This window comes from Pholcus phalangioides, unplaced genomic scaffold (assembly GCF_987345545.1).
Source record: "Pholcus phalangioides strain wild (caught in Gottingen) unplaced genomic scaffold, Ppha-v1.0 ptg000009l_1, whole genome shotgun sequence".
In the NCBI taxonomy this organism is placed as follows: domain Eukaryota; kingdom Metazoa; phylum Arthropoda; class Arachnida; order Araneae; family Pholcidae; genus Pholcus; species Pholcus phalangioides.
The window spans coordinates 6,172,453-6,186,157 of NW_028301602.1; positions in this window are offsets into that span (position 1 = coordinate 6,172,453).

Here is a 13,705-nt window from a genome sequence, read left to right on the forward strand (position 1 = left end):
TAATAAAGCAATCAGTGTCTGCGGAGGAGCATATTACGGAATATTCGGAAATTAGATAATGTATATGTTACAGTCAGAGCCCGAAATTGTCTAATTCGCGAAGGGGCCGGACACTTCACGAATTGACAAATTTCGTTAAATGTAGACCCGGCGAATGAACGAAATTCTGACATTGGCGGACCAGTTGCAAAGTGGCCGGTGATCCATGGCCAAAGTCCGAAAACAAAAGACGTTTTTGGGGATGATCGTCCAGTTTATATTTTTTCCCGCGATAATTCTGCCCACATTAGCTATCGCAACTCATCAAACTGCAGACACAATGCTGGAATCATGTTTTTTAACCAAAATTTGACTGAAAAAACTAAATATTTATATAATTATTCTTATAGATTATTCTCTCAAATTGAATTCTTTCCCTCTCGTCCCATGGAGCTAATTCCATGCAGTTCCTATACAGGGTGTTCCGTTAATGTACCAGCAAACTCAGAGGGTTGTTAGTAGACATGAAGAGGAAAAAAAATTGCAATTGAACGTGGTGTCGCAAACCACGTTGAGAGGGCGAAAATCACGAGAAAACGTGTGCGGGTTTGGAGGTCAGGCTGGAAGGACAAAAAGTACAATAATAACTACAAAAATATTTATTTGATTTATTATTACAGACGTTAGTCAGAGACCACTGACGTCATTGCACGTGTTGGACGCAGACGGTCTTACAGTTTCCGGCGCCTCGACGGTCTTTCGAAATAATAGAGCCGCCGACATGAAGCGAACCGGTGAGTTCCGAGAATCAATTCTTCTGAGGAACCGCTGGTACCATCGGGGCTATATACGGTGAGACACTGCTAAAAACATGGTCTTTTTTTCCCCCGAGTCGAATGTGAGAAGGTGAGAGGTCGAGGCTAGAGAGAGAACGAGAGAGGGAATCTGGTAATAGATGAATATGAACGATCAGGACTGAGATGCGTCCCGTTGATTTGGTGGTGAGTGCCGTATCAAATATAGTCGGAATTATCTTTCTCAGTTAAAGAATTTAATTTTCTATTTCAACGAAATACTTAATCATTTGATATTCGGCATGTCAAGTTCATATATTTGCAATGGTATTATAACATGTTGGATGTGGATCTCCTCTTTGAATAACCCTAATTTTTTGATAAATTAATTTGTTATTATTAACTCCTATGTGTGAACTCTGTTAATTTCTAATGGTAATTTTCTTTGTTGACGGACGTCAAAACACAACGCAAAAAGATTCCTTAATTGTAAATTTAATTGTTTTCCCTTTTTATGCCCCTTCCCCAGTCGACTCACTCACATTGCGCAGTCTACAACGCCGCTTACGTCACATATGGTGAGCGAACCCACGAACGCATTCAGAGATCAACTGACATCCGCCGTTGGACTCAGAGCCTGCATGCGTTTTTCTCGCGATTTTCACCCTCTCAAGGTGGTTTTCAACAACATGTTCCATTGCAACTTTTGTTCTTCTTGATGCCTGCTAAAACACCCTCTGTGTTTGTCGGTGCATTAACGGAACACTGCGTATAGACATGTATGACACGTTTTCGATTGAAAAATAATGTGTTTTGCTCCTACTAGGACGTCTTACATGAGCACATCGAGCTATGGCCAGGGATCTCCGACCACTTTGCGAAATAGCCGGACAAAGACCAAATCATTTCTGCAATTCGGAATTGGCCAGCCCAATCGCGAATTGACCGCACTTTGGGTTTTGGCAGTTGCATATACAACATAATAAGATCTCAAATAGTAATATATAGTTGAAAAATACAATACCGCACTTTATCCTTAAGACAAAATTTTTCATACAGAGTTATCAAATTTTCGCAACTGAGTGAAAAATATATAACAAAATATCAAAATAGAACAACAAATAGGTATAATCGAGTTTAGCAGGTGCCCAAAACCTAATAAAATATTATAAGAAAGAGCTTTTCTTACATTGAACGAAACTGAAAATCAATTGATAATAAAAGATTTAAACCATTTACTTTCTTAGAAATTTAGATTACAAAACCATTTTGATGAATGTATTGTAAACGTGGAAGCAATATTGGAGAGAGTACATCAATAAAAAAGAGAAAAGCTGCATGGTTTATTCTTTCGAGCTTCATAATAAGTGATTCGATATTGAACTTATAATCAAAACTACGTAAACAAAAGTACACTAAAACATATCAAACAACTGTTGCTAGAAAATATTCAATGAGATAATTGATTTAGACCTGCTAAAATTAATTTTTTCAGTCCCTTGAGGCCAGAGAATATTTGTAGTATTATGTGTGTGTATGTTTGAATTTGTATATAACACGTTTGTATTTCTGAAATCAAAAGATAGTACCAAATTAACGTCCATTTTTCACTACTCAAATATGGTATTCCAATTACCAGTAATGATATATGTAAATTGTAGGTGATTTGGTAATGAACTGAAAGAGTGGTGAAAAAAGAGCTGTAATAAAGAAAAATAAATGAAGTTGAATAAATAGTAGCATGCCAAAATAAATATCACAAAAGATCAATTCAAATCCCAAACCACATACGACCCAGAATAACCATCAATGCTGCTCAACGAGTAGATTTAACTAAGGCAAATGAACATCTATGCCATCGATGCAGTATTTCAAAAACATTTTGAATATATTGCATGTGACTGGTGCTAAGAAAGACTTGAAAGAACAGTTCGAGTTTTTCCTGTAAAATTGATATGGGGAATGTCTGTCTATGATTTTTTTTTCTCATCTTCCACCGTTTTTATTTTAAGTACGGCGCAAAATAGTTGTATTGCTGCCATTACGGCACAAGTCAGGTTTACTTCTCCTAATGCACTCCAAAGTAAAAAAGTTGAAAATGTTTTGAGAGAAGTATATAATTAATTCGTGAATGGTCTCGTAATGTCGGTTGAATTTTGTGTTCGTGAAACAGCCCACCCTATGCTTCCCGTAATTGTTATGCGATTTAACAGCTTCGTTTGTTTGTCTCTATCTGTGAAATTACATGCACTTTATTTCTCGAAGAATTTCAAGTGCATGAATTCCACTTTTTCTTACCAGATAGCTAGAAAACAGAACCCACTTTACCCTGGTAATTCAAAGTATATTGTGTAAAATTTAAAAAAAAGTTAATTTTAATTTGTGTAAAATTTAAAAAAAGTATTTGACCGAAGTGGTAATTTGTCGAAAATTTCCATTGATTAAAAGTAATTCTTGTTACAAAATACATACGTAATAAAATAGGTCCACTTTGTTTTAAATTTCTGAAATACGATTTTCGAAAAAACAGTAATCATGTATGCAAATTGCAGGTGATTTGGTCATGAATTGGAAGAGAGAGAGAGAGAGAGACGGCCCAAAATGGATTAATTTAGGAGTCACGTACCTCTTAACATGGAGAAATATCATGGAGAAAGTTAAAACATCATTAACAATGCAGTTTAATCATTGATTTATTATAAAAACATTTTCGCATATTTTTGAATATGCTATCCTTTTTCCTGGAATAAAATTTTACATATCTCTACTAGATTTACAACAGTTTGTGCGGATGATAAAATGACATGGCATCAACGTATCAACGTAACCATGCAATACTAAATTAAAATGAAAGAAAAAAAAGTTCATTTTGTAAAATGTACCGGAAGATTTCAGATCTAATTTAAATTTTAAATTAAATTTGAAATCAGAATGAGTCAACGCAATTCCAGTCTTTCAGTTCATTTTATGAAATGAACCGTTTTCTTCATTTTAATATTGTATGGTTACATTGATATCATGCCATTTTTCATACACGCTAGCTGTTTTTTATGTGTTTTCAAAAAAAGTTATGTAAAATATGTAAAATGTTATACAAATACAAATACAACGCTACAATAGGCAAAATGCCCAAAGACTTCCATAGGGTAGTATATTTAGTCAAAAATATATGAAAACCATTTTTATTAAATCATTGGGTAAATATAGTATTTTTAATGATATTTCTCTGTATTACATCCTTTAGTAAAAATGTTGGAAATACTTCGAGGAGAGGCATATACACTATACAATAATTAGGTCTTATATGAACCTGAAACATGTAGGATTATTTTATCAATAACCAACCGGAATATTTTTTTCATAATTTTTATCTGATTTGACAAAGAATTATTCATTTGTCCCCATCTTATATAATTTTCTGAATTGTGGAAATTGCATGCCCTTTATTTCTGAAAGAATCTCCTTAAGTGCATGAATTTCATCTTTCTAGACAGTAAAACAAAAATCCACTTTATCCTGCTAAAAGTTAGTTTTTGTGAAAGAATCACGAGAAAATGGAACGTTTATCCTTTCTTGAAGAGAGCATTTCTTCTCCAGAAGAAAGATATGAGATATGAAGAGAAAAAAAAAGAAAAAGGAAAGATTAATTTTTATAGCGAGATATTCTTCAAGTCTGTTCTCTATTCACTTTCAGATAACTCGTAATTTTCTAACTCATTTTTCTTCAAATATATTTCTTTATATTTTTTTTTTCATCTCTTATGCGTTTGAATGTCATCAAACGATGCGACCGATTATCACTACAGAACTTCAAGAGAATAAAAAAGATAACAAAGTTATAAGAAAAGAAATAAATGGCCGTAGCGTTGGATCCATTAAACTTAGCCGTTCTATTCAATCTAAGATAAGAATAGTATTTCACTCAGGAACGTGCAATGAAGAAATTGGCAATTTATATACTCGAACAAAACAAATAAATGTATATGTATGTAATGTGTGAATAGATCAAAACATCGGCTCTGAAGATAAAAGCTTTTTATTTTCTGTTTTGATTGAATCGCATACTAGAGTAATTCGATTCTTTGCAGTGTAAACATAAATAGAAACTGATTCCAATTTTCTTTCTTCATTTCTATTTCTTCGAATTAAATTAGATATTCGAGTTGAAAATCAACGTCTTTGAAATTTTTAATAAAGAGAGGAAACAATAGATTCTCATATCAGTGTAGATTAATATCAATATGTTTATTGATATAACCGATATATAGAGTGTATGTAAATGTCATTTTTCTAAATGTTGAAGATTTAAAATAAAGGGGTGTTTGCAATTCGATAATACAAGGGAAGTATATTCAAAGTAAATAGATTTACGTATTATTCGGAGATCAAATTTTATATGCAAGAAGGAAAATTGAATTTCTTATCCGCTGTGAGTGGTATGAAATGTATTCGTCGGTGATCAAACCATGGTTGAAGAACCGTGGAAAAAAATGTTCAGCGCTCCACATGTTTCCAGGATGAAATTCAACCAAATAAAATAGTGTTTTTCTTCTACATTACACGCAGCTACGAATTACGAAATGCTCTCGTTAAATCCAGTGATTGAAATAATCTTAAAAGTGATTCAACCGGCATATTTGAATGATTTGCGATATTGTCAAATTAATCAATTCCTGGCAAATTGTGTGTGTGATTTTTGATTTGTGCAACCCAATCACTTTTTTTGAAACAAAAATTAATATGCGTGCTAGTAAAATATTTATCACCAGAACAGCCGGATTTTTGACAAACTAAAAACTAGCCGTGAGGGCTAAACTTGACCCTCAGAAGAAATTCAAGCTTTATCAAGGAGGATTTTTTTTAAATAAATGATGTTGGAATCAGACAATATATAAGATTGAACCTGATTCATGATGTCCCTTCGCTTGAGTAAAAATCATAAGAATGCAAAAAAAGGAAAAAAAAAGGAAATAAATTGCTATGCGACTTGATAGTATTAGAAATGGCTTTCCTAGTAAATTCCTAGAAATAAATATCATTGGAAATTAAATTTCTTAGTGGGGTTACACATGAACTATGAATGAACCCAAAATATATTCTAAATTCCATAAAGCCGGACCCAACCCTCCACGTTGCGGAAAACTGGTATTTGAGGTGGATATACACACAGCGCGTTCATTGTGGATGCTGAACTTCTCATAATTGCGTATCCTCGCTCTCGTCGGAGAGCGATTCACTGGGAGTCTGTACATCGAAGAAACTATTTCATTCGTGGACATTCTATTTGGACGGCGTTTTCTTCTTCCGATGCACATCGCTGCCTGGTGCAATGGTCGGTACTAGCGCGTGATCGAGGTGCAGTGAGCACGCGAGAAAACAAACCGCTCAACCACTGAAACCTCGTTCCGTTCAAAGTTGTTAAGCCGGTCTTCTGCTCTGTTTCAAGTCGCTGTCAATTTTTGCACGCTGTGATGTCGCTTATCGCAGCGGGTGTGAAACCGACTTTAGACATTGGCATAAGCTGAACAACATGCATGCTTGGCAGTCACAGTAGCAAATTTTCCACATGGTTTCTGACGTACTTCGCAACTGGCAGAAGCCGCATTCTACCCCTTCCACAGTTGAACGGCACATTTCTTTGGTTTCGAGGTGTGTACTGAAAAATCGGAGAGCATCTGTTGTGCAAAGCACCAGCACATGGTTCTTCCACCAGAATAAGAAGTAATCTTCGGATCTTTCATCTGCAAGTTTCACAAAAGTAAAAAAAAAAGGAAATATCAATAGTGACGTTGCTTCCGGAATTTATATGTGGTTGCAAAATATTCAGAACCAAACTATCCCGAAGTTTCTCATCAATTGTTTGCTCTTTATCTTTGCTCAATGGCCATTCAAGACATACTTGAATTTCACATCAGTTACTAACCAGGACTTGACAACTCTGTTTGCTTAACACGTTATTGAATTAATATGCATCGTGATTTACAAAATAATAACTGATCATCAATGGTTATTTCTGGTCTAGAACCACAGCGAAATAACCTTTTTCCATCAGCTTGTACCAAGTGCCAGATGCAAAAGCAAACCTATTAGTAGTCAGGCACCCGGCTCTGTTCCTTTGGACGTCAGATCTGAGATACCGCATACTTTCTATGTACCGATTGTACCGTAATCACGTTTGATATCAGGAAGCTCATCAAGAACGTCCAACCTTTTATGAAATAGCGCAAACAATCCCAAGATGGTCTCTCTGGCCGGTCAGCGGTCAGTACCAATTGCGTGACATTGTTTCTTCGAGCACAGGTGTGGTCTCAATTCTTACTTACCAATCATCTACAGCTGTTGGGATTTTTCAATTCAAATTGATGACCGAATTTTGAGTAATCTGCCGTATTAAGGAAGTCAATATTCTATGATATGAATAAATTTACTGTAAGCAAATAATATGAGTTAAATTGTTTAGTTTGCTTCAGAAATTTAACGGTTTTTGTTTGTGTACAGTAAACTAACCTTAGTGAAATATGCAAACATTTTCCTTGACGGTTTGAAATTGTAATCACAAAGAATATAGGCTAGAATCAGTTTCAGTCTATCCCAATTACAATGTCCTGCGAATCTTATTAACATTATTTTCCGTACGCAACAAAAAACTGTTAAAATTTTGAAGCAAATTTGAAGCAATTATATATTAATATTTCAAGAAGGCACCTTTTATCTCGTCTATTGATTACGGATTTCCAACTGTGGTGCATTGCGTATTGTGTGTGTGTGCTGTATTGCTTATTGTTGTGCACTGCATTTAGTGCTGCATTGATTATTGTGGTGGCGTATTGCAGCGCCTTGCGTGTTGTGATGCACCGCATATAGTAGTACATTGCTCATTGTGTTGTATAGCCTATCCTGGTGAATCTCATATGTTTTGTGGTGCATCGCGTATTGCGCTGGTATGTTTGCTGATGGTAGTGCATTGCTTATCGAATTAGGAAACTGGCAAGTGAATTATCATTTTGCAGGGATCCACAGTGACTGAGGAATGTTTTGCTTGACGAAATAAAGATGTGACAAGTAGATAGTTTCATTGGAGGAGTTGGGGGGGATTGGATGCCGAAAACGTTAGAGAGGTTTGAAGACGTCAAGAGGCAAAGCCCTCGCCCGGTAAAACAACATTTTTAAAATTTTTTGATAGACATTTTCATGCAAGATCTCATTCGTTTTAAGATTAAAAAAAATGTTTCAAAAACACTTTTGTAATTTCTTTTGAAACAAAAACGAAAATGCTTATAGCATTCACGCACATTCTATGATTTTTAATGTTTTTCAAGCAATTGCTCTGCCTGTAAAGTAGTGTTCATTGCGATAAAGGTCCTAGTAAGGAGAAGCCGAAAATACAATTTAGCTTTGTGAAGGTGGTATGAAACTTGTTTTTTGAAAACGATTATTTGAGAAAGAAATATAAGAATTGTTTCATAACAAAATGAAACTAATTAGAAGACATTTTTCGTCCTCTAATATTAACTTCTTTCAGAAAAAATGTATATACGCATCTATCTGTAAAAAGATCTGAAGGGATCTCCCAATGCTACTGTTTAGCCTAATACAGTACTATGATTTCAAACATAAATGACTGTTTGAACAGTAGAAATAATAAGAACCGAACATTTTTTTTTAATATTCGTTTATGAATAATAAGAACTTCACGTACATTCATCTAGAGCAGTGTTTTCCAACTTGTTGAAGCTCGCGGCACCCTTGAAAATAACATCTCAGGAGTTTACTACAACAAAAATCACTGAGCGAAAATAGATCAATAGAGTTTTCTTCGATAAACATTAATGTGAAAGTTTTGATTGAAGCTTACAGCACGGATACTTGATATCAGGCCTTTCAGTTGGCAACGAAACACCCACACCGTCCTCAAGGCCTTGCAGTGTATTTATTGCTTTGCATTTTATTGTCCCCATAATCAGAAAAGGCTTGCTCGCATAGAATGATATGATGTTGAAAAGGGTAAAAGTGTGTTAATTGCTTTCTCATTAGATTGGGATACTCCTCTCTCAATCCAAGCCAAAAAAAAACTGCCACTGACGCCTCACTCTTGGTGAGCTCACCTTTGAGAGTGAAATCAGTGCAAAGATCAATAAATTGATCTGGTTCAGCAGGCAGTGAAATATATTTTTTCCACCCTGTCTGCGAGATGAATTGGTGAGACAACCCAGTCGTAATTGTCAGTGGAAACAGATGGAAAGTACATATCTATTGCACATTGCAATCTTGATAAGTGTTCAAAAATGAAGTCTTTCAGCTCATCCGAAGATGATGTCACCCTCCACTATTGTTACGAAAATCTCGACACCTGGCTGATGCCAAGATAAATCCAAGAAAAAAATTTCAACTGTCTTTGAGGGAAATTGAACTTACATCCTCTCACTTGCCGGGTGAGCGCACTAGACTACAAAGCCAATGAATCATCTTTTCTTAGAGCTCGGGTGCTCTGAACGCGACCGTACATGGACAGCCAGACTCAGGCAAAAGCTCACATTGCTGACACTGCAACCACAGATGGCGACGTGTCCGATGAGTCTGTCAAGCATGAGAGTAATTTATCCGACTTTATTTAGTTTAAGACCTTAAGTGGACTGTAATATTTTTTGATTCATCTCCATAATATCTCGCGGCACCCCTTAGCTGATATCGTGGCACCTTAGAGTGCTGGGGCACACCAGTTGGGAAACACTGTTCTAGAGAAATCATTGGTGATAGCGCAGTTATACTGCTCAGCTGATGGTATTGTTTTGTGGTTATCAATCTTTGAATCAGGTTTCTCGTGGAAAGATAAAAAAAATAGAGCTTGCGGCAATCTCGCTGAACAAACTGTATGGTAATTACGAAAAAAATAGCGTTACGGGACGACTTCGAATTATCAAGCTTTTGGTCGTCTTCGATTCTTCGCTATGTCAGTGTTTGCCAATACGCATTTATATACGTATTTTCACGAAACAAAATTTAATTTCGCTCCTCCAAATTTCGTTTGAGTAGCGAAAATACACAAATTTTGGGTATTCTTTTTAATAGCGTCATTTTTCTCTGTTTTTTATTAAAAAAAGTAACCCCTTCTTTTTAGAAAAATACGCCTTGAATTTCCGGAAAGGAGTGAAATTACTCTTCAAAATTATTTTTTTGAATAGCGCAGATTACGGTGTTATTTTCACACTATGCCAGTTTTAAAAATTGTGGCCAGCAACTGTTAAAGTGGACACGGAAAACACCAGACAAACATATAGACCATTTACCTTTTACTTCTAAATGACTCGTCTGAATTCAGTTTTGCGTATGATAGGAAAGATGAAACGGACTTTCTACACTTGCAAAAAAAATTAAGGATCCAAGTAATAAGATAGATGGCTTTTTTCCTCAGTCCGAGATATCAAGTAAACAGTTATTTTCCGGATGTTATGCTGAGATGAACTCGGAAAGAAAAGCCATCATGTCTCCTCCGGGACTCGAACCCAGGCCCTCTTGCATACCGGGGTAGGTGTATATATCAATATATTTATCTTGCCCGGTATGCAAGAGGGTCAGGGTTCGAGTCCCGGTGGAGGCGTGATGACTTTTCTTTCCGAGTTCACCTCGGCATAATATCCGGAAAATAACTATTTCCTTAAAATCGCAGTAATAACAGGATATCATTATTGCTGAGGTTGGTCAGAAAAAAATAGAGAAATATACTATAAGTAAGTATAGTAAGCTATCACAAGCGGCGTATATGTTTTTTTCTAATGGTCATCTAACGTAGATTGCATTTACGACAACAGGTTTTTCATTTTTGAATAAAAACCATGATAAACATAAATAGCAGAAAATCTTTGTTTTACACACACACACACACATATATATATATATATATATATATATATATATTATATATATACATATTATATATATATACATATATATACATATATATTGTGACAAAACAACCCTGAAAGTCAAACTTTTAGTTTTGCCCACTGATGACAGCTCGCAAATTAGATATTTACCATATTTCTAACCCACAACTTATAATACAGTTCTTGTCAGCTCTTAACTCTTCCCTGAGATAAAAGCTTCCTATACATATGCAGGGTGTCCTGTAAATGCTAATGCGGCCTTTATCTCATCAACCGTTCGTCAAAGAGGCATATTTTCAATTGGAAAACAAATGCTAAAAATACTTTCAAAAATTAGCCTGCACCTGTTTTGAGAGTGAAAGTACAAATTACACAACAATAAAAAAAAAAAATCTAAATTGTTATATATTTTCCTTGTTCTCTAACTTTCAATTAGAAACTTGTTGTCCTGTATCTCCTGATGCCAACAGAAAAAAATCCGTGTTTCTAAGGGCCGTATTCACCGACATGGTTTAAACCTGTAGTTACAATTTTTGGATGAGAGATAAACATAGATTGGTTAAAAAGCTGAGTTTAACCAATCTGTGCCGATCTCTTATCCAAAAATTCTGACTATAGTTTAAACCATGTCGGTGAATACCACCCTAAGGTATTTGAATACAGAGTTACGCAGAGATATACATACAATGAAATACACAGAAAAGTTATGAAAGATTAGTAAAAAAAACTAGCGAACACTCCTTTTTCTCTTTCAGTTATGCTGTCCTTTCCCAATTTTTCTCCGTTTTATTTTAAATTTGAATGTCTCAGCGAATATTGCACTTGGAATCTTGCAATTTTTTTCCCTAGGTCTTAGGAGAGACAGGGCAACAACTTTCAAGTTGGAAATTAGAGGACGGGGGGGGAACCAAATAAAAATTTAGATATTTCTTTTATTTTGTCTCACACTGTAGTGTTACTCTGAAAACTGGTACAGCATATTTTTGAACGCCTTTTTAGCATTTTTTTAAATTGAAACTACAACCATCTACGACAGACGGTTGATGAAATAAAGGCAACATTATTATTTGGGTTGTACAGGAATTACGAAATATCAAAATATGTAAATGTATTATAAATTTCTAATCGCAAGAAATTCGCGAAATCAAATATAAACTCAGATGCGATCATTCGGTGAGCCAAACGCAAATAATATTAAATTTTATTTGAATTAAGGAAACAACACGAATGAAAGATAACTTCGTTTGGAAAGAAAATGAATAGACAATAATAGGGTAATTTGTTATCTTAATAAATATGGCAACGGCTCTTCATTTCAATTTATCTTTGTAAATAATCTAGAATTAATTAATTTAAGATCGTACTGCGTAACTTCTGAATATCCTCTGTACTTTTGTTGTTCTTAATCCTTGAAAAGCATTTTAATGCCATAAACAGCGAATTAATGAATCTAACCGTTATTGAAAACTTTCTAGAAACAAGAAAAGAACAGAAATTTGATTCAGTTCTGAAGAAAAATGCGAGAAAATTCGATTTCTCCGCATTTAAAATCTCATTACTCTGTCACTCAATCGTTTTTCTTCTAACTTCCAGCACATGTTCCATCGAAGGATAAGAAAAAAAAAGTGATGGGGGAGAAAACGCTATATATATATATATATATATATATATACGTATGAAGGATGGAATTTCGATAGCGACAGATTGTGACAAGCTGCTGATTTAGACTTGAAATGTGTGGAGAAATAAGAGAAGTTATTTTCACTTGAAGACGTGGAATGTCGATTCGAACGTCAAATGCTTCGGAGGGAACAATTTATCATGGACAGGCAGGCTATGGAGAGATAAATATTCATGTTGATATTGAAAGATATGGAAAAAAAAACTGCTTCTCTCTCTATAAAGTTTTGCGCAATTTTTCGAGTTATACAGAAGTGATGGAAGATGGTGTTTTTAAAAAACGTATCGAATGCACCCGGTCTTGTGAAAAGTAATACATAAAGATATCTAGCAATTATGTTAAGGAATTTTTAGCTTTCTATGCTATTTCCGTCATTAGCCATGGATACGAAATTATTAAAAAGATTTCTCATTTATTCCGAAGGAAACCTTTTTCTGCATTTTAACGTATCGATTGATAAAAAAAGCACAGCTTTTAAATGCTGTTAACGAAAACGTTGCTTAATTAAAGAAAACAGGAAAGACCTCTCCAAAACTTCGTTGCTGCAGCGCTTGCCAACTTAGGTCCAGCAAATACTAACGATCTCCAACGACAAGTTGGACAAGCTAGTGGAGATGGCCGACGGAAGTCTAGCGGTGTCCGACGACAACGTTTCCACGTTTCCGTCCAAGCAATATCATGAACTGACCCATCAGTTCAAAGACATGCTTCTTGTAAGCACTCGAGTTTGAATCGCTTAGAAGTTCATTCTCAGCCTCATTGGCAGCACTTTTGTCGCCGTTCCAGATCATGACCACACGATCACGCAGTAAAAATCGCACTTTCGTCCACGGTCAGAGCTGGTATCTGGAGGCTTTGGAAACAAAGCCCAGAAATGATCCAAGCCGTGCAACTTTGATCAGGGAAACTACACGGTCATCACTCTGCCCATCGAGTGGCGGCACATCTAACATACAGCAACTGCGACTCCCACATACGTAACTACTGTATTTTCTAATCGACGCTGGTGAAGATGTATCTGTATTTCCACTACGTAAAGAAGACTCCCGACGTCGGCTATACCAGCTTCAGTTGTTTCCTGCAAATGAAACTGCCACCAATAGCTTTGGACAGTGACTGATAACGCTAGACCTAGTATTTCGTCGTGCATTTCATTGGTCGTTCATTCCCGCGGCCCTTTCGTGTTTAATCACGGGATGAGCGATGTTCACCGTGGTCAATTAATCGATTCACTCACTCAGCTTTGTTCACGTTGCAACATTTCTCGTGCGGACGTACTATCCCCAGCCGTGAAATGAAACCTAGACATTAGGGAATTTCATTCACTTCTCGTAGAGTTCCCTGAACTGAGAGAGACTGTAGCAATG